Source organism: Strix aluco, chromosome 13 (genome assembly GCF_031877795.1).
Source record: "Strix aluco isolate bStrAlu1 chromosome 13, bStrAlu1.hap1, whole genome shotgun sequence".
Lineage (NCBI taxonomy): Eukaryota > Metazoa > Chordata > Aves > Strigiformes > Strigidae > Strix > Strix aluco.
The window spans coordinates 17,489,555-17,497,856 of NC_133943.1; positions in this window are offsets into that span (position 1 = coordinate 17,489,555).

Genomic DNA, 8,302 nt, shown 5'->3' on the forward strand with positions numbered 1-8,302 from the left:
AAACATCATTAGAATATAAAAGTCAAAGGAAAAATTTCTAGTAAGTTTATATGGTATATGATTATTTAATATGAAAACCCATCACCTGCACTGTATTCTGATTTCCCACAAGTCATCTAATTAAGTGTAAATGATATAGCAGTGAAGGTACAGCTTAAAAAGGCATGATCCAGAAAAAACATTATCTTCACAATCAGTCATCCAATCAGAAAGAAGCCAATACAGTTACACAGAACCTGACACTGTATTATGATTAAAAGTAATCCAGCCACAAGTGGTAATGGAAATCATTTCACTGAGGAGCCACAGAAATCTTTTATTAATATTGTTGAAGCAGCAAGCAGGCAGGAACAGGAAAGAGAAATGAGCAAGTCCTTCAGTTGCAGCATAGGTTTTTGCTGGCTTAAGTTGTTCACAGAACCACAGCACTAGCATCTTTACTTCCCTCACCTCAGCTACTGACTATAACCTCAGCCGGCAGATCAGTAAAAAACCAAGTCTGCAAGTTCCAAGAAAACAAGCAGCAAGTTGTAAGAGAAAGCACCTGCCATTGCTGGGGAAAACCAGCTCTAGAACTGTACAAGAGAACATCCCAAACATACAAGAGTGAAAGCTTGCAAGCCATCATAAGAGAAATATACAGGAAACCAAGATTCATGAATTTTGTTGCTCATGCAAATAAGATTTAACTTCACTTGCATCAATGGGCCGTCTATGCAGAATTTTAAGAGAAACTTCCCTCTGAAGTTATTGAAAGCTGAGTAGCACAGAACTACACAGGCAGAACACAGCCCTTCTCCCACTCAACCCTGAATAATAAAATAGAATGAAATAAAGTCTAAAGGCAAAGTACAAAACTGTCATAAAACCAGTTCCTTTAAATAGTACCCGACATAGAATAAACACTAAGATATTAAAAGATACAACTGTAACTAAACAGTATGAATGTAAACCTCATGAAAAGAAGATATGCAAAAATATGTTAATCATAAAATACGAAGAGGTTTTCAAGAGAGACTGAAGTAGAATTGTACTTGTATTTGAATTTTAAATTACTCAAATAAAAAATGGAGCAAGGTAAGGTCCAGTTCAGGATTCAGCCTTTCTGCAGGAACCTGTCCCACTGTTTCCTATACTAGTTTCCTAACCAAGTTCCTTATATTGGGTGCTTCAGATCAGAAAATATGAATGGTTTTGCACTATTTTACCAGTTGAAATGTCTTGTCTGTAACCATTGCTAACCATATTGCTTTCTTCATAATCCTTTTCTATGTAAAGTCATGTCTATCAGAGAAGTCCAAACCAGTAATTGCCTACTTTAATACTTTATCATAGTATCAAAAAACCCCATGAGCTTTGCACTTGGAGAAAGACAGTGACATCCAGTGGTTCACCTCTTAGTTGGTGATGTGTTTTAAAATAGCTATTTTCAGAAATATTTCCCAAAGTCCTATTACTCACCTAAATATGATCATTTAAACCAAAGCCAGATTCCAGCTGCTCAAATCTGCACACAATTTAAAACAGATCCTGAGACATTACAAAGACATTCTGCATACCACAGGAAAAAACGTAGGCTTATTGCAATCTTAATATTGCTATTCTTTGATATGATCACTGTGAAAAAAATCTGTTAACACTTAAAAGAGCATTTGACCTCAAATGCCTAACAGAAGTTAGCTATGTTCTCATTGCTATGATCAAGAATAAATGGTTATTTAGCAAACACATGCATAAAACTTTTGGCTACTTTGTAGTTCAAGTTTTATATGGGTATATATTATAGGAATAATATATGAATATATTGTCGCTAAAGGAAAAGACCAAGTAACCAAAAGCTTTTCACTGTGCTGCTTATTTATAATCAAAAAGGCAATTTTGGCTCTTTATTTTGAACAGATGAGAAAGGGTGCAATACCTCTGTCACAGAGCTGTGACTGTATTTGTAAGGTTTACCAAGATCATCAAAAAGTTTAACAAGTAGCCTCAGAATATATAAATATGAATTTTAGGGATCTGGTAGTACACAAAATGAAAACACAAGAAAAGCCATAAGCAAGTATTTCAAAAGCAATACAAACTCAGGGAAATAATTTGGAAATCAACCTTTTGATAATACTATTTCCCAGCTACACAAAGTACACTATCATGATAGGGGATAGAGGAGAACCCCGGTAAATCACTAAATTTTAACTTTGATCAGATTTTTTTCTATTGCACTTGTTTATGTTTTAACTTGTCTTCCACCTTATTCTTCAGTAGTGACATTCTTTCAAGTAGAATTACTTCCCTTAACACCGAACCAATTGGCAGAAAATAGCACCCCCCAGGACTCTGTGTTAAGTAGGTATGTCTTAAAATAATCTATAATGGGGCAGACTCAGGCCACCAAAAATTGGTCCCAAGTGCTGAACAATATAACCAGTTTGCTGCTTTCCTAATTCTGAGTTAACCCCTAGAAGGAAGCCTACACGATTTAAAAAAAGAGTGTTTCAGTGCTCAGAACTGCTTGCATTTCTACTTTAACTGAAGAAATGCATTTATGTGTCATTGCTGCTGGGATACTCTGTAGCAATTTGCCCAAATTCACACTGGCATTTTGTGGCAACTGAGGCACACAATCTCCATTGAAGTGCAGAAGGAAAATCCTTTATTATTAAAATGGTACATACTTATGCTCTCAATACCTTAGCTCTTACTTCATGATAAGCAAATCAGCAGCTAGACAGTCATCAACACTCTTATCCCACAAACAGTTCCACACCACTCAGGCAGTCTTGGTACTGCCCTTTTCTTCACCACACTAGCACAGCCTGGTATCCCTCTTCAAAGGCCTGTTTCTGCTCCACACCTTGCTGCTTCTCCAGGCTGGCACAGAGTAGAGCTGGCACTTCTCCAAGCCAGCACAGAACAGAGCTCCTGCCCAGCTCACCGAACAGAGCTCTTCTGGACAAAGCTCTCCACCTTCACCAAGCTCCCCAAACAGAGCTCTCTGGCTGAGCTGACTGGCCAATGTCGATTTGGCTCTTAAGTATTGAATCTCCCACAGCTGTGCAGGGCTGACAGGCCAATGCCAGCTTGCCTCTTAATCATTTACCAGTAACACATGATTTAACTCTTAACATATTGAATCTCCCACAGCTGCGCAGAGCTGACACTCCCACAGCATTTTCTAGCAAACATTGCCCAAATTAAGACTTAGGTAAGAAAATACATGTATCTTGATATTTTAGCATGACATCACAACTGGTATAGAGTGATACTGGTTTTCCAAAGAGGTACATCTGAACCTAAAAAACCCAAGATAAATCCACCTAAATCTGAGTAGATTATCTAGGCTAAATTTGGCTAAAGTAAGACTTTTTAAAGGCTAATATGCTTCTTCACACTAAATTACGTAGTACGATTCATGGTTGGAAAGCTTTGTACACCACACATTTCAGGCCATTCAGTAATGTAATTTCTGTGTGGAAAAAGATTAATTGCATTACTAAAGACGCTATAATCATAAACACAAAGCAACAAATATGGTTACAGGCCATCTTCACTGAAGCATTTTGTGAGATCATGCACTCAAGATTAAACTTACAAGATTAAATGGTTTCGTATTTTGAGATACAGCATGAATATTTAACAATGAAATAAAACTCAGCTGTGTTTAGAATTTTAAAATTAAAACTAGGCTCTAAGCTGTTGATCTGCCAGTAAAGCTATTAATTAGTATAATTATGTAGCAAATGAAGTTGTGACTAAAAGTGTTAGAATGTCTTACTGGGCTAGGGAAATAACAAAGAACATATTCAAGTGATTAGACCCTCCTGTTTCATCTTTCCAAATTGTCCCATTTCACTTGGTACTGCTCACTTCATTAGTTTTATTTCTCATTTTGCTTTCAAAAGTAAGTATAAGGAGAAAACAATTATACTAGGGGAACAAGAAATTCACAAAAAGGGTGTTGTGGTTTTGTTTTGTTTTTTTTGTTGTTGTTTGGGGTTTTCCAGAAGTTTTAGAAAACATATCTGCTTGCTGGCAAGACTTCAACAGGTCAAGTAATTTTCAGCCTGTCAGTCCCAGATTTGAGCTATCATCAAGCAAGCAGGCAGCTGAAAAAAAAGTTAGTACATAAGGTACCCAAAACCCCCTCAACACCAGCAAATTCAGTCTGCTAACATGTGAGTGAGCAGGTATCAGATCCTGCTAACTTGGTTAACTTTTAAAACATTGATTTTTGTCTCAGGCGGTTTCATGTCATGTTCTACATCCCAAACAGTATCATGTCATGTTATAATCCCAAACAGCATCATGTAAGTTTTCTTAAGAATAAGAAAGCATTCATTAATCTTACTTAATAAAGTGTTAGAGTTCACTTTTGAAGGGAGATGGAGGAGACAGGGATTGGCATTAAAAGTAAAACCACAAGTATTTACTCTGACAAAGTAAAAAACTGGTTAAAAGCAGTCTTAAAAATGGAAAACCTAGAACTGCAACAAAACTAAACAACTACAGCTCAATTCATTACTCTTTCCTATTACAATCTGGGTTAAATATATTCAACTAAGCTTAAAAAAAAAAAACAACAGAGTAATGCTTCACAGTCTTGATCCCAACTGAGTATTCTACAGTTTAAACTTTTAGTTAGACAGAGAGCAATAAACCTCAGTCAATGAAAACATGACAGATTGTTTCATGCATTCCCGTGCAAGATTGCTACAAGTTATCCACGTCTCATACAGTTTATAACACCAGCTTCATGCATAATATGGGTTCACATTTATAGCTTAATTTAGAGCCTTTAGGAACAATGTTAGCTTGAACATTTCAGGATACTCTCTAGAAGTAATAGCAGGCCTTAAAAGTAAAATACACTCCTTGAACCATCAAATATTTGCATACTGAAATACAGCTCTTACAATTTAACACACTTTATTTTTCTTTTTATTTCTATTCTTTAAGTGTCAGAGATATATAATCTAACTAAATCAGCATTTTCAAAATTAGTGAGATAATAAATTGATAAAATGTAGGTTAACAAGAAATCCCATGCAATTGTAACATCCAACGTTTTGAAACACTAAGATAAGAAAAAGTCTACAGCTTAAAAAGTTTTACATAATAAACACTACAGTGTTAACAGCAAAAGTTGGGGTTTTTTTTAAATTTTCCTTTGGTTTTTATGTTCACTTGCTCAGAACACCTAAATTACCATATCGTTGGGGAAAGTGAAGACGTTTTATAGTAGGCCTGAAAGAAGGTCCAGGTGAAAGCTAAATTGGTTCTGATGGTGAAAAAGCTAATGACCTCCAACTTGCAAAGATGATTAAACTTTTTACTCCATTTGATTAGAAATTCATGGTAACAGTGCTAAAATTATTGTCCAGAAGGTAGCTGATGAATTGTATAAGATTAAATTTAATCAAAATTAAAGATAATTACCCTGTCCAACTGTTTATTGAAAAAAATGCAGTCATGTAAACTAATTTGAAACATACCTTTTATCAAAATGAAGGTATATTACTTCATTAAATAACATTTTCTCATTAATATTTAGTAGCTGTTACCTGCTTCTCATAATACTTTGACTATCACGAAGAAAACTTTTATAATGGCAGTAAAGGAAACTGCAAGCTATGGAAGGAACGAGTAATTAAGCGAGATACCCACAAGGTGGTGCTGGTGATTTACGACAGTTAGGTAGCAAGCCAGGAGAGTATACAGCTCCCCACATTATTTCTCATTAATTTTGAAGGAATAAGAATTTGGGTTGCAAAAGGCTAGGAGAACATCAGGTATATTAACTGTCATGATGATAAGGATGTTCAAAAGAAGATGACTGTACTAGGGAAATTTTGCTGTTAGTGAGTATATCAAAAAAACAAAAATGGTTTTGGAGAATAGTAAATTGTTTGGGTTAGTTAATGGTTGTACAATTAGAACTGTTCATGATGATGTCTATATCTATATTTCTATATTACAAAATGTCACTTCTAAATAGTGAGTTGATGCTGTTGCCAAAATGCTTTCCCATTAAAGAGGAGAGTAGAATTTAAATACTGGATTAACTATATATGAGTGCAAAGGGTTGAAAGAAAATTGGTCTCAACTAATTAAATTCATAATGTATGAAAAAAGCAGTGGGGGTTCTGAACCACCATTAAATTAAAGATTGATAAAAATGTATATCTGAATTTATACTGGATGTGAAAGTAAAGTGATTAGTCTAGATACTGCTTAAAGAAGGAAAAAATTAATTTGAGTTACAGTATAGCTGAGATTCTATTACATGTTGATGTGGTAAACTTGTTACGGGATTGACTGATGTCTTGAGCTGCTAGATATAAACAAACAAAAAAAGCCAACTCCCTGAAGTGAATACTCTAAAACTTGTGTTGGTATTGTGTTGTTTTTAGCAAAATCTTGCAGTTGTGACTTTAACCATGAATATTTGGAAAATTTGAAAGACACATTCCCCTTGAGCTGATATTTAAAAAAAAAAAAAAAAGGATGAAAATCAGGGAAAAGGAAGAAATAGTCTATAAGATGCTAGTCCAGTCATAATGTAAATTTCCACCATAGCTTGCCTCTGATTTTATACAGTGAAGAATATATATTTCATAATTGGACCCCTTGATTACATAAATCCAGGGAACTTACTGTGAGGCTCTTGACCTATTCAAGCAAGTAGTAAAAAATGTAACAAATCTAAATAAAAGCGATGGGAAGCTTTCATAAGGGAGTACCTGAATGTTTGTATATGAGAGGGACTCTCACACCTACTTGATAGATTTTGCCAAGTAATCACATGAACCTGCAGAAGGCTAGTTAAGGTTAGCCTGGTAAGAAAAATGCAAAACAGGTCTTTGTTTAGCTAAGATGCCTGAAATGGTGAGATGAAGAGATTTGGATGAGGTCAGTCACTAATAGTTTAGAGAGGATTAGAAACAGTAGGTTACTGGCCCTCAATCTGTTGCTGTAATGATTGAGCTACTTGAGTTCCTTGCAAAAGAATTTAGGTATTAGTACTGTTCTTGGAATTCACAGTAATAAATTAAAACATACAGCCTTGTAAATTCTATTTAATTGAAGGTGGAAGTGTCTCATCTTAAAAAAAAAAAAGCATAACTTTAATGTTTGCCAACTGAAAAATGTGGAAGGGGTTAAACCCAAGCTTTTATGAAGTTGCACTAGCAAATAAAGTAACATGGCTTTAAATTGTGCAAAATTAAGTGTTCTTAAATAATGAAGCACAAGAACATGCCAAAAAAATCCAATCAACCCAAAACCACCACCACCACCACAAAACCCAAACAAAAACCCTCCTAATGCTCCAACAAGTTTCAATTATAATGAACTCTGGATCTGTTGTGCCAAAATGACTTGTGTAGCTAGTAACTGGTTGCTTCTCAGTAAGCTATTAGTGTCTTGCTTCATACAGCATTTGGGATCTAAAGCACAGCTAGTAAAACATTTGTCAGCTCATATGTTACACTGAGCAATTAGCAGGGAAAGACTAAGAGGGCTTGTTAATGTCATTTGGTTTTATGTAGATAAAGGCAACAAGCCTCCTCTTCAGGGGAAAAAAAAAAAAACCAACACATTTACTTGCTGTAATTACTCTATTACTGATATCTAGTTCTTGCCTGCTAGCATCGATAAATTTACAAAACACGCATTGACATTTTACACAGGGTCAGCAGAGCACAGATTTAATTTAGTGATCTAAAATGTCAATAAACAAAAGTATACAAACTATACGCTTAGGAAACATTTATGCTTCAGTAACTACTGGATTTGTAGAATCTCTATAGGGAAATCACTGTTATGAGGTCATAAGCAGGAGACAAATTTCTAAGAGCAAATATATAGTTAGAGGGGCAATCTAAGGACTAAATACAACCTGAGCTGAAAAGAAACATGAGAAGTGAGTCTTCTCATAGCTAAGTGGGACAAACGCACTTGTCTCCATAAAGCCAAATTTACTACAAACGACGGACTTAATGATCTTGTCAATTCTATGCTCTTCTACAGCCTCCTAAAGTAAAATCTAGCTTCAAAATAAGTACAACTCAAGAAATCCTGGTATATAGCCAAACTGTAAATAGTGGTATTACGTAGCTACTGAATATTGTAACACCAGTGACTAATTTTCTAACATTCTGACAAAATGGTCACTCAACAAATCTGTATCACTAATAAGTTATTAGCAACTGATGCATGTGTTTTATATTCACAAGTAGACGTGATCTGTAAAACAGTATCCTGACCATAATGGCATGTTTTAAATAATGAATTGGTTACACTGTAT